The sequence below is a fragment of the Delphinus delphis genome, chromosome 14, assembly GCF_949987515.2.
Source record: "Delphinus delphis chromosome 14, mDelDel1.2, whole genome shotgun sequence".
Taxonomy (NCBI): domain Eukaryota; kingdom Metazoa; phylum Chordata; class Mammalia; order Artiodactyla; family Delphinidae; genus Delphinus; species Delphinus delphis.
The window spans coordinates 4351910-4379702 of record NC_082696.1 but is presented as its reverse complement, the minus strand read 5'-3'; positions in this window follow the sequence as shown (position 1 = coordinate 4379702).

Below are 27793 nucleotides of genomic sequence, written 5' to 3'. Positions count from 1 at the left end.
CCACAGCACTTAATTTCTCACTCTGGGAATCTAGGTTTCTGTGGAGAAGGGGAGATGGGAGGTGGTCATTCGGGACACAGCACGATGGACGCCCCATCACCCAGAGCATCACCATGTGCTGTGGCAGAGGACAGAGAGGTGAGGGAATCACACTGAGCCTTTTCTGCCTCAGAAGAGAACAGCCAACATCACCTCCACTTATTATTCTTGGCAAGAGTTAATAACATCCCCCGTCCAAATGCAAGGGAACTGGTAGTCTTCTCTTTTCCCAGTAAAAAAAAGGAGAACCGGTTATAGCTAAACACTGGTGAGGTTTACCCATCTCTTTCACCAAATCCCACCCCCTGCAGAGGGGCTAGGATGAAGCCCTGTAGTGCTGGGATGTGCTTACTCAGCATAACCTCTTAGCAGGAGGTTTCCCCCAATTCATGGCCACATCCTTTCTTGCCCTCCCTCCAACCTTTAGGCCCTCCTTGGAGGAGTGGGGAAGGGGCTGGCAGAGCAGCCAACAGTGCCATGTACAGCACCCACATCAGGGGCCTCACCCAGGAGATCACAGACGCTAGTGGGCTGTCACTCATTCAACAGGGTTTTTGAAGCAACAAAGACCATTTCTTCCACTTTTGTTTCTGGCAGAAACAATTGCTTTTTGCATGGGGGCTGCAGAATAGAGCTGGCCAGCTTTCTGCTGGAAACCCTGAAAAGGGTTTTGAGCAGGCAGACAAATGGAAAGGGGAATTGCCTAAATGGAGTTTCCCAATCTTCAGGGCCGTGGGGAGTTTGGATGGTGATCCACCCACCCTGGACTCCCGGAGGGTAAGAATTCCCACCCACTCACCTTGCTGCCGAAGCTGGAGAGAGGTAGTGGTCACCGTCACTGTCACCTGTTTCCCATGTCTGAGGATGATGCCTTCTGATTTTGTGTTTTGAACCTATGATTTTCAAACACCTTTTCAAAAAGACACTCTTTAGAAAGTATACACATGAGCAATTTTTAACTTTTTGTCCCCCGAGATTTTCTCAATTTTAAAACTTCATAGGGTTCTGACTCTTGAACTAAGCAAAAAAAAAAAAAATTGTTTCAGCATCAGTTTAGCTGGATTGAGAGGGAACAGGAAAATACAGAGAAAATTCACAGGAAAAGGTATTAATATTGCCTTGCCTCTGATGAGGTCTTTTCAGAACATGTTCTCTCATGAACCATTTCTACATATATTTAACTGTGTCACCCCCTCCTTGTATTTCATGTATTTCATTTTAAATTTCAAAACCCCAGGACTACCCTGATTCGTTCATACAGGTAAAAAATACTTTCCTTTTTAATTCTAAATTGTATTCATTACTGAGTAGGAATTTGTAGCAAAGGGTTTAATTCTGCATGGGGATTATGTCTCCAATAAAGTAGAGAGTCACAGCCCAAAGAAGGGGCGCACCATATAAACAAAGAGGGGGGCAGGTGGCAGACCAATGCTGTAGGAATTTGTGACTTGAATATTATTGATTTTTTTCATTCTAAAGTAGTTTCACGTTTTTAAAATGAATGCTTTTGTCTTTTTAAATTCAAACTTTTAACAGCCATATGAAATAGTGACTAATGCAAATACAATAGAAAGACATTTAAAATAAAATTTTAAAGCATTTTTACTTTTCAAAGAAAATGCCTAGAAATTGGGATCTGTGAGAACTAAAATGTTAAAGTGTTGACAGCAAGTCAAGCTTCTGTGATCCTTACTAACTGACTAATGCAAGAACCTGGTAAACTGTGTGGGCATAGCCTGCCTGCAAGTCACAGATTGCTCTATTAGAGAAGACAATTTCCCAGGATAACACACATATCTATTTTTAACACAATATGAATTTTAAAAATGATTTGCAAATAGCTACAGGATTTACTGCAGAAATCTCTCCTTTCAAGAAGAATTTATTTTATTTGTTAAAGTTCCACACTCTTTTTTATAATTTCCTGCAAGAAATTTAACCTTTTTTTTTTCTTTTTGCTTAGTCAAACCTGCTCTAACATCTGATCTTCTATCCCATCACTTGCTTCCAGGGGACTCACACAAGACGTTCTGCTTTCAGCAGTCCATGCCCAAGGAGTGAATGAAAGCATGAGTAGATCAGTGTCTAAAGGTGAACCCAGCCTGCAGAGCCCTAAGCCCTGACTATGGAGCCCAGGGCACAACTGCAGCCTTAACAAGTGTGATGATAAGAGACCAAGCAGATTTCTTGAGGTGGTCTATTTGCTTTGAGCATCAAAAAACCTGCTTTCCTTTCCTGCAAATGCTTGTTTTGATGATGGTTCAACTATGAGTACTTTCTTGAAATGAGTGGAAGAGGACCTGTGATTAACAGAGCCCATTAAACAGCTAAGCTTCAAAATTTTAGAGTTTCTTTATGTTAATTCAGTTACTTTCTAAATTAAGTAAATTTCTAAACTAACATTCCTTTACAATATTCAGCTATCCCTTATAAAGTTCTTACTATAGATACTGGACACTTTTACAAGCCCTTTGCATCTATTAGCTTATCTATTCCTTATAATAACTATGAAGTCAATTCTTATATTGTTCCCATTTTACTCATGACAAAACAATGCAGAGAAATCAAGGAAGTTGCCTAAAGTCACCTGACTAGTAAGACATGAAACCAGGATTCAAACCACAGTGTGACTTCAAGTCTATGTTTACAACCAAAACACCACACTTCATGGATGTCATTAGAAGTCACTGTTCTTGGTCTAGGTTGATGCCTAGAAACATGCCAAATCTGCAGAAACGTGTGCAGTGAATGTTCTCTCTGCCACTTCGGCACCAGGGAAGCCCCTCTTGCACCATTTTTAAAGGATATCTTCTCTGGGCATAGAATTCTCAGTTGACAGTGTTTTTTGTTTGTTTGTTTGTTAGCATTTGAAAGATACCCTTCAAGTTGTCTTTCTTGTGTAGTTTCCACCACAAGTCTGCTTGTCTTGTGTAGATTGTGTGCCCCCTCCTGCTGCTCCAACCCTCTGGCTGCCTTGAAGGTTGTCTCCTTTTCCTTGTTTTTCAGCAGTGTGAATGTTATGCCTATTTGTGAGTCTTTTGCTATTTACCCTGCTTTGTGTTCCCTTAATTTCTTCGATCTACGGTTTGTGGTTTGTCACTAACTTTAGAAAACTCTGGCCGTTACACCTTCACATATTTTCTCCCTTTATCTTCTTCTGCTTGGATTCTTATAACAGTTGACCCTTGAAAAACATGGGTTTAAACCACATGGGTCCACTTATCTGTGGATTTTTTTTTCAGTATGCACATACTGCAGTATATGATCTGAGGTTGGTTAATCTGTGGATCCAGAACTGAGAATGTGGAGGGCCAATGGTAAAGTTATATGCAAGTTTTCAACTGCGTGGGGTGGGGGGGTCGGTACCCCTAACCCCTGTTGTTCAAGGGTCAACTGTACATGTGTATGAGTCTGTTTTTCCTTCACAGTCCTGAGAGGTTATGTCTTTTTCTTTTTTTTTCTCTGTGAATTTCAGTTTAGGTAATTTCTATTCGCCTGTGTTCAGGTTCACTCATGCTCTCCTAGGCCGTGTGGAATCTACTGAAGAGCCAACTGAGGACAGTCTTCATCTCTGCTCCTCTGGTTTTGATCTCCAGAATTTCAATTTAATTTTATTTTTAGTTTCTATCTCTGCTGAACTTACCCACCTGATCCTGCATTTTGCCTACTTTTTCCATTAGTCTTTAATGTAACAATCATAATTATTTTTAAAATTTCTATTTCTAACTTTGTGCCACTTTTTTGTTGTTGTTGTTGTTGTTGTTTTTTGGGTGGTACGTGGGCCTCGGACGCACAGGCTCAGCGGCCATGGCTCATGGGCCCAGCCGCTCCACAGCATGTGGGATCTTCCCGGACCGGGGCACGAACCCGTGTCCCCTGTATCAGCAGGTGGACTCTCAACCACTGCGCCACCAGGGAAGGCCTTGTACCACTTTTGAGCATGCTTCTGGTAACTTTTTTTTCTGAGTGTGATCTATTACTTTTTTGTATTCCACATAATAACTTATTAAAAATTAAGCATGTTGTATATGACAGATGATAATTAATTTTTTTAATGCACAAGCATGTCTTTCTTTCTACCATTTTAAAGTCAACAAACATTAATCCTTTTAGCCTTATCCTTATGGTTGTATACTTCATGTACTCCATATTGTAATTCTTTTTATTCAGCCTAAATAATTCCCTTTGGTATTTATTGCAGCATAGTTCTGCTATCAGTAAATTCTTCCAGCTTTAGTTTGTCTGATAGTGCCTTTTATTCTTTCAGTTTTGAAAAATACTTTCTCTGGATGTAAAATATTTACATATACAGTTGATCCTCAGTATTTGTAGATTCAATATTTACAAACTCACCTACTTGCTAAAGTTTGTAACTCAAAATTAATACATATGGTGCTTTCAAGGTCACCCACAAACACGTGTAGGATGGCAAAAACTTCGAGTCACTTGGCATACATAGCTGAAGATGTACAAGACAACGGTCTACTTTTTTGTTTTTAGCTCACATACTGTAAACAAGTGGCCTTTTTGTGGTCTATTTAGTCCCTCTTTTTTTTTGCATTTTGTGCACTTTTTTGATGATTTCATTGTTTAAAATACTGCTGGAGTGCTGGCTAGTAAGCACAATAAGACTGTGGTGTGCCTTATAGAGAAAATACATGTTAGAGAAGCTTCTTTCAGAAATGAGCTATAGTTATAGTTGTAATGCTGTTTACCATGAGCTCAGTGCTAATACATCAACAATACCTATTAAATAAGGTGTATTTAAGCAGAAATATACATACAACAAGGTTATGCATTGATCAGCTACCAAAATATTATGATCAGAGGTTTGAAGGAAACAAACTCTGTGTTTCCCATAGGAGAAATGGTTTAGTAGTCACTATTTCAGCACTCATGATGACTTTCTAGAACCTGACTACCATGAATAATGAAAATCAACTGCATATATTAGTGTGTGTGTGTGTGTGTGTGTGTGTGTGTGTGCGTGTTCCAAGCTTTTTTTGTTATTCTCAGTAGCTGTATTGATCTACTTTTCTCTGTTCTTTTACAATCAGAAGCAGAAATTTCCTGTTTAATTTATTTTTGGTTTTTAATGGTTTTTAAGTGAAATAAAGCAGCATAGTATGTTTGTGAAAAGAAGGTGACCAGCATCTGTTACATATCAGTTACTAAGTATTAATTAAGAATTAATTAATTAATTAGCTAAAAAAATAATATTTTAAAAGATATTTCTGTCTACAGATAGTCTTTATTAATGACTAAATTATGGCTCAAAGATATTAAATAACTTGCTTAAGCCTAGATTTTAACTTAAGTCTGTTGGCTTCACAGCCAATACTCTTACATGATTGTCACTTCACTCATTGAGTCAATTTTCTTATCTAAAAAATAATTGCTAATAATCCTCCATGCACAAGAATGTCATGAGCATGAATTAGAGAATGTCACTGTCAGAGACACACAGTAATTGCAAAACAGCGCTTGTCACATCAGATCTGTCACAGCTCCTCTCTAAAATACATTTAACCTAGGAAAATGGCACGGGATTTCAGAAAAAGCATCTACAATGTGTGTTAATGAAGATCCAGTGGTAGCTAAAAAAAAAAAAATCAATATATGACACACTTATTCATTATGATGTGTTGTGATGGTTCTATTTGAAATGTTTCACGGAGGACAGTTATTTTAGTGCTTACCAGACTTGTTGGAAAGGCCCTTTGGGAGTGTTAATGCTTAAGATTCTTCATTAACTAGAAAGATGAAAATCTGCCACTGGGCAGTAAACATATTTTAACAAATCACTCAAGAGGATAAGGTCACTTCTCCAATTTTATTCTCTAACACTTGGATGTTTCAGTGTGATGACAGAGGGAAACATCTACTCCACTCATCAAAACTAGGGACTTTCTGATACAAGTTAGCCCAACAGTCCATCAGAAAATAATAATAATAATAATAAAAGCCTTACCATTTATCCACAGCCAAAACATGCATGGATTATTGTACATGGTCCTGAAATGCTTCAAGTCAACCTGTCAAAGTGGCTTGCTATATATTAAACTAATGATCTACCCTCTAAACCAATGCTTTCTCCTGCTTTTCTGTCATAGCTAGGATTACTAACCCCTTAATCACCCACACTAGAATCTTGGGAGCGACTTTTAATTTCACCCTTTGCCTCAACTACATTACTAAACAATAAATCTGTATATCTTATTTTCTGTTTCCCAAGTGCAGTTAACTCCACTAAATCCATATTAAGGATGCCATTACTTAGCTGGACCATCATGCCTTCCTTGGATAGCTATGTGAGCCATTTAATGGATCATCACACCTTTGGCTTGGCCCTTAAATTCAACCTCCACAAAGGTATTGAGTGATCTTTCATAGCACAAGTGGCCGTGGCACTCCATTGTTAGGACATGTTATTGCCCACAACAGATTACCTGACACATGCAGTCACAGAGTAAAGATCTGGACAATAGTGTGTTGAACTGATTGATGTAAATAGATTTCAACCATGCCAACTTTCACAACTTCATTTAGTAATGAAAGTACATATCTACTCCTGAACTTAAGGGAAAACTCAGGGATGGAGATCTGGATTTGACTGTCATCAGTTTAAATGTGGAAGGTAAGGCCATGGTAGTGAGTGTGTTTGGTTAAGGATCTAGAAGTATTTCTATTAAAAGGAGACATTCACCACCAGACACCAAATTATTTCCTACTTGATTTGGGATATTATATTATAAGCTTATAATGTTATAATGCTTTATAATTCACAGAGAAATAGTTATATATATATATATTCACAATTATTACAATTGAGACTTGTAGTAACCTTGTGAGGTAGAGTTCATGTTATAGTTAAGTGCAAGGTTGTTCCAGAAAGATTTAGTGAGTTGTCTAGGATATTATGACTAGGAATTGGTAGACCTTATAGTTGATTTCTAGGGTGAAGGACTCTTCCCAGTAAACTGCATTGCCTTTTCTGTAAGAGTGCTAACAGTCTTGACTTTTACCAGTTAGCCACACCTGGAGACCCTACTGTGTACCTGGCATTGTGCTTGGCTGTGCACTAAAAAGTGAGCATGGCCCTAATCTTCCAGAATTAATGTGAAAAGAGAATACAAAGCTAAATATAGGGCTTCCCTGTTGGCGCAGTGGTTGAGAGTCCGCCTGCCGATGCAGGGGACATGGTTTCGTGCCCCGGTCCAGGAAGATCCCACATGCCGCAGAGCGGCTGGGACCGTGATCCATGGCCGCTGAGCCTGCATGTCCGGAGCCTGTGCCGGGAATCTGGAAATGGGAGAGGCCACAACAGCGAGAGGCCTGCGTACAGCAAAAAAAAAAAAAAAAAGAAAGCTAAATATAAAATGATGTGCCAAGTGTCATTATAAAAGTACAGATAGAAAGTTGCAGAGCCCAGAAGGGTACCAGTGGTGATAAAGAGAGGGAACAGCAAAGAAGATGAACTTATGGTCCACGATTTCTTTCTCCTTCCATATTCATCATTCACACAATAAGCATTGTCTGAGCAAGTGTGAGTCTGGTACTGTCCTAGGTGCTGACAAAATAGCAATAAATAAATAGCATTTCTGCTCTCATGGATACATAAATTTTAGTGGGATGAGGGAATAAGGGAATAAACAAAATGTCAGAGAGTGATAAGAGAAAAATAAGGCATGAAAATAAGGCGCAGAAGGTAAGAAGAAACACTTGTAATTTTAAATGGCGTAGTCACAAAATTTGACTGAAGTTTATGTCTTTTCAACAAATAATTTGTGTTAGTTTCCTATTGCTGCTGGAAGAAGTTAAGACAAACTTTTAGCCTAAAAGGACACAAATTGATTATCTCACAATCTTAAAGTCAGCAGTCCAAAATCAGTTTCACTAGGATAAAATCTCAAGGCCTCAGCAGGCTGGGTCTCTTTTGGAAGCTCCAAGAAAGAAGCCATTTCCTTGCATTTTCCCGATTCCAGAGGCTGCCTGCATTCCTTGGCACTAGGCCTCTTCTTCCATCTTCAAGACCAATAACAGCATCTTCAAACCTCTCTCTGATATCTGTTTCCGTAGTCACACAGCCTCCTCTGATTCCAGCTGCCTCCCGCCTGAAGGATCCTTGTGATTAAGTTAGGACCATCTAGGCCATCCGGGATAACTTCCCCGTTTCTAAATGTTTAACTTAATCATATCTGCAAAGTCCCTTTGCCATGTACAGTTACATATTCACAAATTCCAGCAAGTAGGAAATAGACATCTTTAGGGCAACTGATTTATCTTTATTTAATTCAAATAAAGTAAAATAAGATGGGACAACTATAGTAGATTTTAAGTAGTCATCATATGTCATGCTTAAATGTATGTTTTCTGTTTTAAATTAATTTTTTAGAGCAGTTTAAAGTTCACAGCAAAATTAAGAGAAAAGTGGAGAGATTTGCCATATATCCATAGACTCCTCCATGATCAACACCACCCACCAGAGTGACACATTTGTTACAACTGATGATTCTGCATTGACATATCATCATTACTGAAAGTCTACAGTTTACATTAAGGTTCACTCTAGGTGTTTTACATTACATGGGTTTGGACAAATGTATAATGATAGACATCCATCATTATGATGTCATAAAAACTACTTTCAGTGTCCTAAAATCTTCTGTGTTCTGCCTATTCATCATTTCTCCCAACCCTTCAGCTCCTGGTGACCAGTGATCTTTTTACTGTCTATATAGTTTTGCCTTTTCCAGAATGTCATGTAGCTGGAATCACAGAGTATGTAACCTTTACAGATTGGCTTCTTTTACTTAGGAATATACATTTAAGTTATCTCCATGTCTATTCATGACTTGATGGCCCATTTCTTTTTAATGCTGAATAATATTCCATTGTCTGGATGTACCAATTCACCTGTGGAAGGACATCTTAGTTGCTTCAAATTTGGGCAGTTATAAACATCTACGTACAGATTTTTGTATGGACATGAGTATTCAACTCCTTTAAATAAATACCAATGAGAATGATTGCCAGGTTGTACAATGAGAGTATGTTTAGTTTTGTAAGAAGCCACCAAACTGTCTTCCAGGGAGGCTGTGCCATTTTGTATTCTCACCAGCAATGAAAGAGGAGCCCCTGTTGCTACACATCTTCACCATCATTTGGTGGTGTCAATGTTCCAGACGTAATCCATCCTAATAGATATTAGTGGTATCCCATTGTTGTTTTATTTGCATTTCCCTGGTGACATAGGACATGAAGCATCTTTTCATATGCTTATTTGCCATCTGTCTATATTCTTTGGTGAGGTGTCTGTTAAGGTCTTTGGCCCCTTTTTAAAGAAAGTTGTTTGTTTTTTGTTTCCTATTGCATTTCAAGTGTTCTTTGCACATTTTCAATGAGTGTAGTTATCAGATGTGTCTTTTGAAAATATTTTCTCCCAGTCTATGACTTTTCTTCTCATTCTCTTGACATTGTCTTTCACAGAGCAAAAACTTTTAATTTTAATGAAGTTCAACTTATCAATTATTTCTTTTATGGATCATGCCTTTGGCATTATATCTAAAGCATCATTACCTTACCCAAAATCATATAGGTTTTGTCTTATGTTATATCCTAGGAGTGCCATAGTTTTGCCTTTTACATTTTAAATCTGTGATCCATTGTGAGTTAATTTTTGTAAAGGATGTAAGGTCTGTATTCAGGTTTATTTTATTTTATTTTTTGCATGTAGATGCCTGGCTGTTCCAGCACCATTTGTTGAAAAGACTCCTTGCTTTATTGTATTGCCTTTGCTCCTTGGTCAAAGATCAGCTGACGATATAAATGTGGGTCTATTTATAGGGCTCTATCCTGTTCCATTGGCCTATTTGTCCATTCTTTCACCAACACCACACTGCCCTGTTTACTACTGCTTTACAGTAGTAAGTCTTGAAGTTGGAGAATGTCAGTCCTCTAACATTGTTCTTCTCCTTCAATACTGTGTTGACTATTCTGGGCCATTATCTTGCCATACACTTTAAAATTAATTTGTCAATATCCAAAAAATAACTTGCTGGGATTTTTATTAGAACTGCAGTGAAGCTATAGATCAGGCTGGGAAGAACTGACATGTTGACAATATTGAGCCTTCCTAGCTATGAAAATGGAATCTCTCTCTATTTCTTTAGTTCTTTGATTTCGTTTGAGTTTTACAGTTTTCCTCATATAGATCTCATACATAGTTTTTAGGTTTATTCCTAAGTAGTTCACTTTTGGGGGTGCTAATGTAAATGGTATTGGATTTTTCATTTCAAATTCCAGTTATTCATTTCTTGTACTATAAGGAAACAATTGACTCTTGTAGATTTATCGTGCTTCATGCAACCTTGTTATAATCACTTATTAGATCTAGAAGGGTTTTTTTGTCAGTTCTTTCAGATTTTCTGCATAGATGATCATGTCATCTCTATGTGAAGATAGTTTAATTTCTTCCTTCCCAAACTGCATACATTTTATTTCTTTAACTTTTCTTATCCTATTAGCTAGAAATTCCAGTACAATGTTGAAAAGGAAGGGTGACAAGGGAATTTTTGCCTTGCACCTGACCTTAGTGGGAAAGCTTTGAGTTTCTCACCACTAAGGATGAATTAGCTCTAGATATTTTGTGGATAGTCTTTATCAAATTGAGGAAATGCTCCTCTCTTCTTAGTTTACTGAGAGTTTTTACCATAAAGAAGTGTTGGATTTTTTCAAATGCTTTTTCTGCATCTATTTATATGGTCATATTTTTTCTGTTGACGTGATGAATTACATTATCTGATGGTCAAATGTTGAACTAGGTTTGAATATCTGGGATAAATCTTCCTTGTTCATTGTGTATAATTCTTTTTACCATTGTTGGATTCAATTTCTTCCTATTTTGGGGACTTTTGCATTTATGTTCATGACAGATATTGGACTGTAGTCTTCTTTCTTGTAATGTCTTTGTCTGGTTTTGGTATTTGCCTAAAGCTGGCCTCACAAGTGAGCTGGGGAGTATTTCCTCTTCTTCTATCCTCTGAAAGAGATTGTAGAAAATTGGTATAATTACTTCCTTAAATATTTGGTAGAATTTACTAGTGAATCCATTTGGGTATGATGCTTTTTAAAAAACTTATTAATTCAAATTCCTTAATAATTATAGGCATATTTAGATTATTTACTGTGTGTGTCTTTCAAAGAATTTGTCATTTGGTTCTCAAATTTGGAGGCAGAAAGTAGTTTATAGTATTCCTTTATTATCCCTTCAACATCCATAGGGTCTGTACAAACTTATGTTTTAAAATGATAATCTGGGTGATGTCATGAAAATAAATGATAAAGGAGCAAGTGGGAAAGCCCAGCAGCCAGCTAGGAGATTATTTCTGTAATCTAACTGAGAAATGATGACAGTTCAGACCAGTGTGCTAATATTGGTGGTGGTAAGAGAAAGACATCAGTAAATTATTACTAAGGTGTATAGTCCAAAAATACTGGCAGAATATGCAGAAGCCTGAGGAAGAAATATGTTTTGATATAGGGTATATTAATAGTTCAGTTTTTGATTTGCTAAATTTGAAAATTGTATTCATATTTCAAGTAGAAATTTTGAAAAGGTAGCTGGAGTTTGGATTTCAATAGAGAGATCCAGATTGGAAACAGAAATTTGGGTGGTATTCACAGATATGAGATTAGATTAAATCATCGCATTTTGGTAGAGAAGAGATGGTTATACCAAGCAAGCCCTGGATAACTCCAATGACATAGTTAGAAAGATGAGGCAAAACCTGCAAAGTAGCTGAAAGAGAATAGCCATTGAGGTAAGGATAAAACCGGGAGAAGTTGGTGTCATGAAAGTCAAGTGCAGAAGGAGCTAAAGAAGATGAAGATTGAACACTAGATTCAAATAATGTCAAATACTATTTGGAACATTAAAATGTCAAATATTAAAAGATCAATATTATATATACATATATATATATAAATGTGGCTTCTAAAGATAGATATTAAATATAGGTAGGGCTATGCTATTGCTGTAAAAAAAATTAACAAATATACAAGGCATCAGTTGATGGAGTACTTTGGCAAAAGTTGGATCAGAGTAGATTCATGGATTAAGAGAGGTGTAGAATCAGAGGGTAGCACATATATGCACCCCTTTAGAGGAGCTTAACTGTAAAGCAAAAGGAAGAAATGAAATAATTACTAAGGTAACGGAGTTAAGTATGGATTCTGTTTATTTGTTTTCAACTTGAGGGAAATAATGTTTGAATGCTATGGGAAACATCCAATGAACCTAGGAAAACTGACCATGCAGGAGAAGATGAGAATATTAGCTGAAGTAATGGCCTCGAGTAAGTGAGAGGGAATGCCCTCAAGGGCACAATCCGAGAATTTGACTGTAGCTTGGAGCACAGATAGTTCAATCACAGCAAAAGGAGAAAAGGTGGGATATACAGGCAAAGGTTGTGGAAGTCATCTTCTTCCTTTTTTCTTTTTTCTTCAGTGAATCAGAAAGTAAAGTCATTAGCCGAGGATGAGAGGGTGACAATGTTGACTTTGAAGAGAAGGTACGGAATATTGACTGGAGAGAAATGAAGAGCGAATTAACTAAAGAAATATGTGTAAATAAGAGTCTAGGGCTTCCCTGGTGGCGCAGTGGTTGAGAGTCCGGCTGCCGATACAGGGGACGTGGGTTCGTGCCCCGGTCCGGGAAGATCCCACATGCTGCAGAGCAGCTGGGCCCGTGAGGCATGGCCACTGAGCCTGCACATCCGGAGCCTGTGCTCTGCAACGGGAGAGGCCACAACAGTGAGAGGTCCGCGTATCACAAAAAAAAAAAAAAAAAAGTCTAGATTAAGGATGCTGTTAGGTCATTGTCTCTTTTTTATTATTATTATTATTTTACTTTTTTAACATCTTTATTGGAGTATAATTGCTTTACAATGGTGTAATGGTGTGTTAGTTTCTGCTTTATAACAAAGTGAATCAGTTATGCATATACATATATCCCCATATCTCCTCTCTCTTGCGTCTCCCTCCCACCCTCCCTATCCCCCCTGTCTAGGTGGTCACAAAGCACCGAGCTGATCTCCCTGTGCTATGCGGCTGCTTCCCATTAGCTATCTATTTTACATTTGGTAGTGTATATATGTACATGCCACTCTCTCACTTCGTCCCAGCTTACCCTTCCCCCTCCTTGTGTCCTCAAGTTCATTCTCTACGTCTGCGTCTTTATTTCTGTCCTGCTCCTAGGTTCTTCAGAACCTTTTTTTTTTTTTTTAGATTCCATATATGTGTTAGCATATGGTATTTTTTTTCCTCTTTCTGACTTACTTCACTCTGTATGACAGTCTCTAGGTCCATCTACCTCATTACAAATAATTCAATTTTGTTTCTTTTTATGGCTGAGTAATATTCCATTGTATATATGTGCCACATCTTCTTTATGTATTCATCTGTCAATGGACACTTAGGTTGCTTCCATGTCCTAGCTATTGTAAATAGAGCTGCAATGAACATTGTGGTACACGACTCTTTTTGAATTATGGTTTTCTCAGGGCATATGCCCAGCAGTGGGATTGCTGGGTCGTATGGTAGCTCTATTTGTAGTTTTTTAAGGAACCTCCACACTGTTCTCCAGAGTGGCTGTATCAATTTACATTCCCACCAACAGTGCAAGAGGGTTCCCTTTTCTCCACACCCTCTCCAGCATTTATTGTTTGTAGATTTTTTGATGATGGCCATTCTGACCAGAGTGAGGTGATACCTCATTATAGTTTTGATTTCCATTTCTATAATGATTAGTGATGTTGAGCATTCTTTCATGTGTTTGTTGACCATCTGTATATCTTCTTTGGAGAAATGTCTATTTAGGTCTTCTGCCCATTTTTGGATTGGATTGTTTGTTTTTTTAATATTGAGCTACATGGGCTTCTTGTATATTTTGGAGATTAATCCTTTGTCAGTTGCTTCATTTGCAAATATTTTCTCCCGTTCTGAGGCTTGTCTTTTCGTCTTGTTTATGCTTTCCTTTGCTGTGCAAAGGCTTTTAAGTTTCATTAGGTCCCATTTGTTTATTTTTGTTTTTAATTTCCATTTCTCTAGGAGGTGGGTCAAAAAATATCTTGCTGTGATGTATGTCATAGAGTGTTCTGCCTATGTTTTCCTCTAAGAGTTTTATAGTGGCTGGCCTTACATTTAGGTCTTTAATCCATTTTGAGTTTATATTTGTGTATGGTGTTAGGGAGTGTTCTAATTTCATTCTTCTACATGTAGCTGCCCAGTTTTCTGAGCACCACTTTTTGAAGAAGCTGTCTTTTCTCCATTGTTTCTTAACTTAAAATGGCACAAGTTATCAGGGCTGTAAGGGGTTCCCCAAACCAATCATCTCCACATGTACAGGCACAGGAGGCAGTTGCATTTAAGTGGGTTGGGGTTTGTTGAGTGAGTACAATGCACACTTTCACTCTGGGTCTTTGCACATTTCCTTCTGCCTAATAAAGTATACAATCCCCCAACTTATATTTGTCACAATCTAGAGGTAGTTTAGGGTAAAAAAATGTCAAGACTATTCAAAATATAGAAAAGCTGATTCTAGAATACCTTGAAACATTTTCATAAAACCCTTGTTAATTTTTAGAACTCAATATCATAGGAAAGGTCTGCACAGATATGATGGGCTATACCTGGAGTGATGGATGAATGATAGGAGAAAATACTGAATAGCAGGCAGAGTGAAGAAGTGGATTCATTTTCTGGATTTTTTATTTTTTTGAGGTATGCGGGCCTCTCACTGTTGTGGCCTCATTACAAATGAGCTCTATAAGCATGTAAGTGACTTACCAGTAATAAGGTATATAAACACTTACCAGTAATAAGGTATATAAACAATGATATGCTAAGGCACATTTTACCAAAACAAGGTGAACGATAATTAGAAACGATGTCTTTAAAAGGAGAGAGAGAGTTCTTGTTGATACACTTGAAGGCAATAGAAATGCATAAATATATCTCCTGTTACCCACACCTGCATCTTCCTTGACAATTATGCTGAAAACAATAAGACATTGATTCATGTCTCGTTATTCTATCACCTTACACAATGATCATCTCAACATTTAAATTTATGCTGTGTTTTAATTATCAATAGAGTTTTTAAATAACAACATCCACTTTCTTAAAATAAATATTTTATGAAGCATTATTTTTAAGCATTTTGACTTTTATGGAGACAAAATAATTATGGTAAGACTATTTCTAATATTGTGTGAGTCTAAAAAATGAAGTATTCAATGTAAAATTTAGAGACACATAACATTTTTAAGCTTAAATCAATCCTGTATAGAGAAGCAGGCATATATTAGACGTTATTGTGGTTTAGTCAATTATATACAACCAATTAAACATCTGTGATTCCTCTTTGTCAACAGTTTGATTCTACTAAGATTTCTTGCATTATTGCTCCAGACACTGTCATTTTTAAGAGTCTAAGTATCTGAGTTGGATTTTAAATGTAGGTAGAATTTAAGAGTATAGGGCCCCCCATATGACATGCTGATCAAACCAGATGTAAGTGAGAAGCAAATAAAAGGCAAAGTCACAAAATATCAAGAAACTTTAGAATCAAATAAGAAAAAAAGGAAACTATATCCACTTTTTAATATGTTAAATTTGGTTATATCTCTTTGTATTAGAGTTAATACATTTAGGTACCTGCAGCTCCACATCTGGGTAAATTCTAATTTAAATTCTGAAAACATTGGCTCTCTGGCTAAAGCACTTATGTAAAATTGAGTGGTCTTTACACAGTGAATTGTTGCTGGAATCAAGCTGCAGCACAGCATTTGGTCATACAAATAACTCCATATTGTCCCTTCTAGAATATATGTGTGTCAATTACAGATGCTGCTTTCATATAGTTTCAGTGAGCTCCAACACTAATTTCACTGATTTATAAACTGTGATAATTTTTCAGCCTGCTTTAAATACTCTGTGCTCGTTGGGGAAAGCAGCCTGTCTTTAAGACTGTGCAACATGCACGAGCTTCTTTGTAGATATTCCACAAACCATGTGCATCTGTGTGGTATCCTGAACCCACCAATGACTCATACATGGAACTAACTCAGATTAATGTCGAGGAATGAGAGGTCACTGTAAACAGTAACTAAATAAGGCAGTTTCCAATTGGAAATACTTCTCATTGAGAAGCTGAAGTGCCCAGCTATTTCATTTTCTGGCTACCTGCACAGGAGAAGATAATCTTTAATTGTGATTTAGGTTTTTGTTTTGCTTTGTTTTGTTTGTTAATGAAAGACTTATTATAAATTGACACAATGGAAAAGGTGCTGCTGAAAAGACACAAAGCTCTTCATTGAATATCCCAAGTGAACACCATTCCCTACTGCAGTCCCCACTCACCCCTTTTGGTACCTTACTATCTGATGCCTCCCTTGGAGGGGACCACTGTTTACGGGCACAAGCCAGGTGAGGCTGAGACTCCTGCCCTTACCTGCTATTATTCTTGCAGGGGATAATAGCCCTGGAATGGAAGGTTAAAGTGGTGTGAGCCCATCTATCATGTAGCCACAGCACTGGCCAAGGAGGGTTTCCATCTTCATATGACTGGTTTATAACTAAGGAAGACCTTCTCCTGGGCAATGGCATTTACATCAGAATTTTCTCAGCTCCCACATAAACCAGGGATCTTGTCATAAAGCTCAGGAGCAAAGGAGAAGGTCTGAACAAGGTGCCATGGGAGAGCTCTATCCTAGTGCTCAGGCAAGCAGAAAGCATTTTCCTAAGGAGCTCTCATATAAATTTAAAATACGACCTGACAATTTCAATTTTTAACAACCAAGTCCTTAAAGAGAAGCAGGGCTAGACTCAAGAAAGAGAAAGGAAGGTAAATTTTGGATGCAAATAAAGGCCAGCTGCAGCAGTGGGAGGAAGGAAAACATTAAGATAAATGCGCTGCAGAATTTGTAGTAGGTCATTTTGGGTTATTCACTGATATGGAAGAACCCTCCACAGCAGTACCTGGGAGTGATGGAGATTCAGTCTGATTGTCAGAGAAGGGTAGGCTAGTGGTTTTCTTTTCAGAATTCACGTCGTTAAGCCCAGGTTTATCACGAAAACCGCAGCCGTCAATTCAGGACAATAGAATACTTGGATTCAGAGCTAATCAGCCTGATTATGGATCCAGGGGAAGCTCCGTGGCCAGGGTATAGGAGGTGGAAAGCATAGTCAGACGGCTGCCCTGTAATTGCAGCTGTGCCTTATGCAGAAGCAGGGGTAGCCTGGCTCACACCTCCTCCTAGTATGCTTCCCTTTTGGATCACTGGGTGGTCGGAGCTGTCAGGTAAGATTCAGAAAAACAAGAACCATCATGCATATCCCCAACAAGTCAAACTAGTAGGAGCCTTGAAAAATCGATTTGCTGCCCTCTGAGGCTCAGTGGAGGGTACCAACAGTACCGTGCACTACTCAATAATCTTCAAGGTAAGGCCAGGATATTCTAAGCAAAGATGATTTGAACAAAGTGGAAAACACTTTTCTCTCCAACTTCTTTAGAAACAAAGTTGATCAAGAAAGAAAGAAGGTGGCCTGTGCTGTTCTTGAAGTAATTGGCTATCAATAAACTACTATTCAAGAAATATTCAGTACAATCTACAGAGACCAAAGCTAAAGGAATCCCTATGACATCATAATGCATAAAAAGTATAACTGCTTAGGCAATGAAATGACCATCTCACATCTTTTAGGTGAAAAATGAACATTTGAAATAATTAGAACCATTCTATTTCTAGCGAGACAGACATTTCAGCAGGGACTGTGACTGGAGTATCTGTGCCTTAGGAACAGCACAGAGAGCATTTCCTCCAAGGTGAGAGGCTGGCTCATTGCAGGACGTCAAGGTCGGTCAGCAAGAGCCTAAGCCACTCTGCAACACCATCTATAACAATTAGACAAGGCAGGCGCTTTCAAACTTGATCAAAGCAGATGGACTTGAGAAGCATTTAGGAGGTAGAATCAACAGGACCCTGGTGACTGATTGGATGTAGAGGGTGAAGGATGGAGAAAAGTTGGGGATGATGCCACTTACTTTCCAGCTTGGGGAGGCCAGTAGATGGTGGTGCCCTTCACTGAGAAGTGGAACCCAGGAAGAGACTGATTTGGAGGGAAAGTCACTGGTCCTCATAATGATTGTAATTTTCAACATCCTGCATTTAAAGTGCTTCTGAGATATGAAAATGGATACAATTGGAAATAAATTATATATGCATTCACACTTGTTCATGAAAAAGATAAGATAGAACAAAGAATGTAGTATGAAAAGAGAAGGGTGCCTTTCCCTAATGATAATTCTGTTCCATGTGACTAATTTGTCTCAGATCACCTCTCTACCTGGGGAACTATATCCTCCACTTTCTAAAAAAAATAAATAATTAATTAATTAATTTTTGGCTGCATTGGGTCTTTGTTGCTGCTCGTGGGCTTTCTCTAGTTGTGGCGAGTGGGGGCTACCCTTCGTTGTGGTGCACAGGCTTTCACTGTGGTGGCTTCTCTTGTTGCGGAGCACAGGCTCTAGGCGTGGGGGCTTCAGTAGTTGTGGCCTGTGGGCTCAGTAGTTGTGGCTTGCGGGCAGGCTCAGTTGCTGTGGCGTGCGGGCTTAGTTGCTCTGTGGGATCTTCTAAGACCAGGGTTCGAACCCATGTCCTCTGCATTGGCAGGCAGATTCTTAACAGCTGGACCACCAGGGAAGCCCATATTCTCCACTTTTGATTCTCAAGTGAAGGATGATTTCTTGGTGAAACCTTTCCTAAATGCCTTTCTCCTGTAGGGTGGATTACTGTGTACTTTATGTCACAGCAACAAGGATTCTTCCTTGGTGTGTGACTGTGGGCACATCACCTATCTTTCTTATGTTTTCATTCTCATTTTCTTAATCGGTAAAATTGGGTAAAATAATAGTAATTACATCACAGAATTGTTGTGAGCATTAACTGAGGTAATGTTTAGAGATTTTTTCAAACAATGACTGGACCTAATGAGTATTAGACAACACTCAAGTTCAGAAAAAACTAAAAGAAAATTATGACATTATTTTGGCTACCATAGTATTAAGAAGAAATTTACAAGTCATGGTTTAGTTACACGTGGAAAAACAACACCCTTTTCTTTTTTTTCATGTTACTATTTGTTTTATATTCATCTCACCTTAAAATTTAAGGCAGACTCTTCTAGTATCTTTGTATAACACATATATATACTATTTTTCAGAAAATGGATTTGTTTTTTGCCGACAAACAACTTATAACCTATGAAATCTTTCCCAATTTTGTTATATAGCCCTCAAATACATTTTTTAATGACTATTTTCTAGTCCACCATAGAGATAAAATTGAGTAACTAAACATTATTGGAATGTTTGTTTCCATTTTATAAAAATTTTGAATAAAATTATGATTAACTTATGAGTAGCAAAATATTTGCACAGATCCTTAATATTTCCGTAGGGTAAATTTCAAGATATAGAAATTTATATTAATAATTTTAAAGCTTTCAGTAAATATTAATTGTTCCAAAGGAATTGTACCAATTTATACTGCACACCATCTGCCCCAGAAACTATAAAAATATGTATTTTCTATATGCCTTCCATATGCTTGGTATTATCATTGAAAACATTCTGATAAATGCTAAAGTGGAATTTTATTCTCTGCTTTTAAAAATTATCCATCTGGTTAAATGTTTTTACATATTTTCAACCATTGTGATATTCCTTTTATATTATATGTTTGTGCCCTGATATTTCCCTGTTAAAAATTGTATATATGCACACACATATATATCACATATTATAATAATTTTTGACAATTTATGTTTGCTTTACATTTGTATTCTTTTTAAATGTATAGAACGTTAATGTTCATGAAGTTTATTTTTTCAATTTCTCCTTTAGATATTTATGTAACAAAATGCATTTTCACTCTTTTATATTTTCACCTTTTACATTTAACTCTTCAATTTAAAAACTTTATTTTTATGTAAAATGTATGGTAGAGTTCTTATTTTATCCATCATGAAATAATCAGGCAATTGTCTCAGAAATACTTATTATATCATACACCGCTTTCTAGTCACTTGACAGTGTAGTTACAGGTTTTTAGAACCCTTTTCTCTGACACCAAACAAAAGGAACAAAAATAAAAATAAAATAGCAAACTATACACCATTAATGCTGATGTTTCTTCTGTGGCACCATCGTCTATCAACCATCTACCTCAGTACTTCTCCCTTCCTTATCTTCAGCATCTATTCCATCATGAAATACTGGAGTTTCTACCTTAAAGAAATCTCTCAATTATTTTTATTGTTTTTCTATCTCTTCCTAACAACACCTTCATTTACCATTATCTTTCTCTGGACCAATTTCAATTGCCTTCACTAGTCTCCCCTTCACTAGTCTCCCCTCCTGCCAATTATTAAATTTTTACCAGTTATGACTTCTGCCTATGCATTTTTGAAAACTACTACTTCATCAAATCAAGCTTTTCCTACATCAAAGTTTGCAGATACAAATTTGTCCAAAAATATCTGACTAACATGAAGTTTTAAAAATATTTTTACCAAGTCTCATTTGTCTTAGATTAGCTTTTGCTATCTTCAATGTCACAAGTTCCTTTGGTAAAGAACAGTGCCAGTTTAGCTAGCCTTTTTAAAGGGTGAAGGCCCCCCTACTTCTTTCTTTTCGAATGCAGCGACCTGGTGAAAATACATCAATTTTGTCATATTGACACTCCTCCCAAGCCCTCTCTCCTCCTTCTCTTTTTCTTTCTCCTTCCTCTTCACCCTTCTCTTCCCTCTTCTAAGTCTGAACCAGCTTCTATTATAATAAAATATAATATAAATAAAATATATTTAGTACATTATCAAGTATGGATGGTATTGATATCAGCCTTTTAGTTTACACATGTTTTCAGGATATTCATGTTGAATAACTAACAGTAAATTACTGCAGTTTTGATCACCTGTTTCTATATCAACTTGCATGCAGTGTTACCATACAAGTTTGAGTGATACCATGTAAATGAATACATTGCATTTTGGGACATGTTGGGGAGAGGAGCAGCAAAGGACCAAGTAATACTAGAGGAAATAGAGCAATATGGGCAGACTTGGAATAGAGATTGTAGTGGAAAATGGCAACTTGAAAATATTTTAAGAAAAAAAAATAGACATGGCAACAGATGATAATTCAATGGAGATGTTTGGTAACTTAATAAATTAATTTTGCAGTGTATATTTAAACAGTAAAATAAGCAAATTGTAAAAAACACCGAGAAGTATGGAAAAATTTTCCCTACAATTATTAAAGTGTATTTTAATGCTATAATAGCTCTGTTTTAGTTAATATCAGTCTAGACTGCCTCTACACTTCTTGATATCAGAGGATATAAATTTTACATTTTTTAACTCTTTATCTTCTAATATTTTTTTCTTCTCTCTGTCAGCTAGTTTTTAAGATTCTCTTTTTTCACGTTTCTCATCTTCAAATATTTATCGATTTCTGGCTGTGTATTCATCTTGGCTATGGGAACCTCTCTTCAATTCTTGGTGAGTGTTTCTATATTCTATAGTATAGCCTGGCTCCCGTGATTATGATCTGGGAACAGGTGGCTAGATGGGGCATTAGTGGCTAGTTTTCTGGACATGGGGATGAGCCCCCTCATCTACTGTGGATTTCCTGCTCAAATGCCCACACTCACTACTCAGACCCACAACCTGTCGCCTCATTTGCTTTTGTTTCTATTGCTTGGCCCAGCCTTGGTGAAGGGGTTAAGAGAAGGGGTCAGGGGTTGAGTATCTCAGTTTCTCAGCCTGACTGTGCATGTAGTTTTCTGAACTAGAGCATCGCAGACCTGCTCACTGTCTGAGTATGGGTCTCTTGTTTTTCTATCAATACATACATTTAGCACCTGCATCAGAGGAATTTTTGTTTCTATTTCCCTGCTGTGTTAGCTTCCTGGGAATGCAGTAAGAAATTATCATGAACTTGGTAGCTTAAAACAACAGAAATTAATAGCACACTTCTGGAGACCAGAATTCTGAAATCAGCTTCACCGAGTCAAAACTGAGGTTTCCCCAAAACAGAACCTCCCTCTCTCAGGAGGTTCCAGGGGAGAAGCCTCCTTTACCTCCTGTAGTATCTGTGGATGAGGGGTTCCTTGGGTCCGGCCACATGCCTCCCATCTCCACATCCCCTCCATCTTCATGTGTCCTTATCCTCTTTTGTGTCTGTCTAATCTACCTTCACTCATCACTTATAAGGTCACTGGGATATTATTCATCCATAAAACAAATCTGCCATTTGTGACAACATGGGTAAATATGTTAAGTAAAATAAGCCAGATATAGAAAGACAAACACTGCATTATCTTGTCTATATGTAGAACCTTTAAAAAGCTGAACTAATAGAACCAGAGAGTAGAGTGGTGGCTGCCAGGGGTGGGGTTGGGTTGGGAGGTGAGGAGTAAGGCAGAGCTGTTGGTCAAAAGATATAATAAGATGAAGAAATTCTGGGGATCTAATGTACAGCATGGTGAGTATAATTAATTATACTGTACTGTGTACTTGAAACTTTCTCAGAGAAGAAATTTAAATGTTCTTACTATGCACACAAAAAAGAAGTTAACTATGTGAGGTGATGGATGTGTCAGTTAACTTGATTGTGATAATTATTTCATGATATATACATATACATCTTCAAAAACACACATGTTGTACAACTGAAATATATATAATTTTTACTTGTCAATCATATTTTAATATAGCTGGGATTAAAGAGGACAATTAAGATTGTATTTAGGGCCCACCCTGGTAACCCATAATAATATCATCTCAAAATCCTTAATTTAATTACCTATACATGTTTTTTACCATATAAGGGAACTGTCACAGGGTGCAGGGGTTAGGATCTGACATCTTTGGGGGACACCATTCGACCCACTATATCTGATGACTCCTTTTTTTGTGTGGTTTTTCAATTTTTTTATGAATTTATTTATTCTCCCTCACACCTTACTTTTTTATTTTTCATAAGGATTAATTTAAAATTTTATAAAAATATATATGTATGTATGTGATTATATATAATAATATATATTATAATTATACCCATATATCATATAACATATTACTATATATTAAATATATGTTTAAAATAATCATAGAACAATATATATCTACTAGTCCTTTATGTATATATTCTATCTGCCAACTTATCAAATCTTAGTATAAAATATAATAATTAAAACTATATATTAAAGTACTTGAGTGGAAAGATAGATTGGTAAATCAAAGTAGAGAAACAGAAATTCACCCACACATATATAGAAATCTTGGAAGGTGATAAGAAAGAAATTCCAAATAATTTTGGAAGTCATGGATATTAGATAAGTGTTGTCATGGCACTTAGCAAGCTATGCAGAGACATTAGAGAACTAGGAATGTACTTATTCATTTATTTTTACCAAACTCAATTCTTGCTGGATTAAAGATTTAAATGTAAAAATAGAAGATGATAAGGAAAGAAACAAGCAAGAAGGAGGAAAGAAATAATTTGGGTATTTACTGAAGTAATTATATGTTTAAATATATTTAAATAAATTTGGACTTATATATAATAAATATAATCCATTTATATTTACACATGTGTATAATGTACTCCATTAATAATATATATAAGTACTCCACTAGTAATTTAAAAATTACAAATAAAAGTAAAAACTAGGTAGATTTGTTTGATTATCAGATTACCAAAGATGAAACACACAGACACTACGCAGACTGATCTCGGTTAAGATACTTAAGCTATCAAATGACAGCTACCTGACTAAGAGCGGTTTAGACAATAAAGGCCTTTTATTATTTCAACCAGTACAAAGCCCTGAGATCAGTAGATTCAAAGTTGGTACAAATGTTCCATTATGGTATCAAAGACTCAGTCTCTTGGTATATTTCTGCAATGTTGTCCTTAATTTACTATATTCATGCTTGTGGTATCAAAGACTCAGTCTCTTGGTGTATTTCTGCAATGTTGTCCTTGATTTACTATATTCATGCTTGTGCTTGTTCTTTAAGTTCCAGGCATCAGTGGGAACAAAATATCCAGCCAAAGTAATACACTTTTTTTTTTTTTTTTTGCAGGGCGGGGGGAACTTTTCTAGAGGCCCCCAGAAAACTCTGTTAAAGGTCTAAATGATCAGAAATAGGTCACACGCTGATGTCTTGGCTTCTAGAGAGTCCAGAAGTCTAGTATTTCACATATTTAGCCTCTCTAGTAGGAGCCAGAGCCTTCCAGGAGGCCAAAGTGTCCTGAGAACCTTCTGGAAGTGGATGTCGATCACACGTACTCAGTAGATTATGATCGCCCCCAACAGGCACGATCTTCTCCTGATTAACAATGTTTCTCGAATTTAGATATCTAAAATCGAAAATAATGATGAAAAACAATATCTTAGTACCTATGGTATAATAAATAATATGAAACTTTTGGAATGGGAAAAAATAAATTTATAAGCATTTATGTTTTAGAACACAATTTTCTATTACAGACATATTGTTTAATTAAAGAATGGATTAAAATTTGTAACAGTAAAATATACATGTAGACCTACCAGTGAGAACAACAGTAAATATTACATATTTAATGATGTAAACATAATGAATACATTTCCATAATATTTGTCCCAATCTTAGAACATAAACTTTATGCATTTACTTAAAAATATATCATATAATAGTAATAAATACAGATATTTTTATTTACATGAAAATCTTTAATTATATTCAGGTAATAGTGTGGCAAAAATTATTTCCCAGCAAGATTTCCTTTAAGAATACCTGCAGGCAAAGAAAGAAATGGTGATGATTCCTGAAAAATCTTGGTGTCATCCACTTGCTGTTGAGATGCCATTTGTTCACATTTTTGTTTCAGTCAATACCTATGGAGTATCTCCCCATCAATAGTAAATGATCTTTGTTCCATGTAACTTAGGTGATTTTCTCAACATGAAATAACCCTCAAGTGAGGGTATTTTCCACCTATCCATTGGGACCTGTAGCCCTCTGTCTGTTTCATGAAATTACCAACAAGAGTAGTCTTTGCTTGTTAGCTTACATCATCGCCACATATCAGATGCTGGAAAAAAAGTTCCTTCATTTCTAAAATATCACTTTTAAGAATGAGTCTCCTATTTTTCTTTTTTCTTTTTTTGTTTTTGCGGTACATGGGCCTCTCACTGTTGTGGCCTCTTCCGTTGCGGAGCACAGGCTCCGGACGCGCAGGCTCAGCGGCCATGGCTCATGGGCCCAGCCGCTCCGTGGCATGTGGGATCCTCCCGGACCGGGGCACGAACCCATGTCCCCTGCATTGGCAGGCGGACTCTCAACCACTGCACCACCAGGGAAGCCCATGAGTGAGTCACTTTTTATTTTTTTTAAATCTCTTTTCCTGGGGACTTCCCAGTACTGATGCCTATATAGAAATAACCTTTTATCATGCATACATTTAAAGAGATAATTTGACAACATGTATCAAAATATAAAAGGAATATAGTCTCTGATCCAGGATTCAATTCCAAATGTTTACTCTAAAGAGATATTTGTCCTAGTGAACAAATATACGGATTGATGTTTGTATGAGTTAGAATGGACCTGGTTGAAGAGACCGTGGTGCAGTAACAGACAGCAAACATCTTAGTGTCTTAAAAACGACAAAGTTTACACTTTGCCCATTTTGTATTAACATTGCTGGTAGATGGGGACTCTGCTTCATATGTTCACACTCCAAGACCCTAATCTCAAATGTCCTTGTCTCCATAGCAGAAGAAAAGGCTACTCTTGAGAAATGCAAACTGGCTGTAAATGTAAAAACCTAAAATGCTGTAGCCTAAAAGTGACAGCATTTCCACTAAGGACTCACCTGTTGACCCTACCAGTGGAGCCAGGCAATGACATTCTACTCTGTGCTTAGAATGAGGAAGACTCAGATAATTTTGGTGAACAATATCACTGATTACCATCATTGCATCCCTGAGTTGTCTTGTTCTGTTAAAAACTGACAACTTTCAAAACAATTAACAACAAGTGTTGGTTAAATAAATTATTGTATATCCACACATTGGAATCCTACTCACCATCTGTGAGGTGATCAAAATTTACTGACATAAAAGTAAATACTGTTGGAGGAATGAAGCACTGTTAGTTTGTATATGAGCTTTGTTCTCATTTAATTGAACTTATAAGTAGAAATACGTGAGGGTTTGGAAATATCCACAGAAGGATGCTGCTAACAAGAAGGTGACTGACTAAAATATTGATTTCTTTATTCAATTTTCTCAACTATTTTCCTATTTTCTCTAAAAAAGCTTATATTATTTTTGTAAACAAATACTCCACACTGGCTGGGATTTGACGGTATTCAATTTAGACTTCCCATTGTGACTGTGAATGGCTCATCTTAATTAACACTACATTTCCACATGTTCTTTGCTTGCATATGGGAAACCTATTAATTTTGTATACTTATTTTGTAATCAGTCAATTAAAAATATTCTATTGGCATTTTAGTAGACTTTTTTGATTTATGGACAAAACAATCTTACTATTCAAAATTAATAGTAATTGTATTAATTTCTTCTTATAATCATTCCTTTTACTTCTACTTACTATCCGGTTGAAATAATGGGTTTATGGGATACAAAAATAATAATGAGGATGGGACAGAGATTGGTCTAGCCCTCCCACCAAAGATTAGACTGTAGCTGTACAAAACACACGAGGCAACCGTTTCCATCACTGAACATAGGCAATATACGAGCAAAATTCCATGAAATAAAGGGAAACTCCTGTGGCGAGCCTCCCCATTAGCCCATCTCTCTGCCTGAGGACACTTTCCCATACATAATGCAATGAGCTGGAGTCCAGGCAAAGCCACAGGGCTTGAGGAGGCAGGTCAGAGTCTGAGAAGAGGGAAATGGAAAGACTGGGGACCCACAAGTTCTTGCTGTGTGTGAGTCCTTCCGAAATCTTTCCTTACACGTGTACAGGGCAACATAGCAGAGGCTTACCAGAGCGTGGCTGCTGCAGGCAGATATAGAACAGAAACACCAGAGTTCAGACAGCACTAAAGAATGTTGGTCTTCTGGGGCTTCCCTGGTGGTGCGGTGGCTAAGAATCCGCCTGCCAATGCAGGGGACATGGGTTCGAGCCCTGGTCCGGGAAGATCCCACATGCCACGGAGCAATTGAGTCCGTGCGCCACAACTACTGAGCCCACATGCCACGTGCCACAACTACTAAAGCCCGTGTGCCTAGTGCCTCCCGTGCTCCACAACAAGAGAAGCCACCGCAATGAGAAGCCTGTGCACTGCAACGAAGAGTAGCCCCCGCTCACCGCAGCTAGAGAAAGCCTGCGCGCAGCAACAGAGATCCAGTGCAACCATAAATAAATAAATAAATAAATAAATAAATAAATAAATAAAAGAATGTTGGCCTTCAGGTCTCATCACAGTGGACAGAAATCACTAACCCCTCAATAGTACCAGAGTGAAATGCCAGCTGAAACACCACTCAGGCCATGTCTTAGGATCAAGAACCTCACCTGAAGTAAGACCTATTCTGGACCCACCTCATAAATGTAAAGATCTAGAGGGAAGAGAGAAGTAGGGGGTGAAATCTTCCCACAC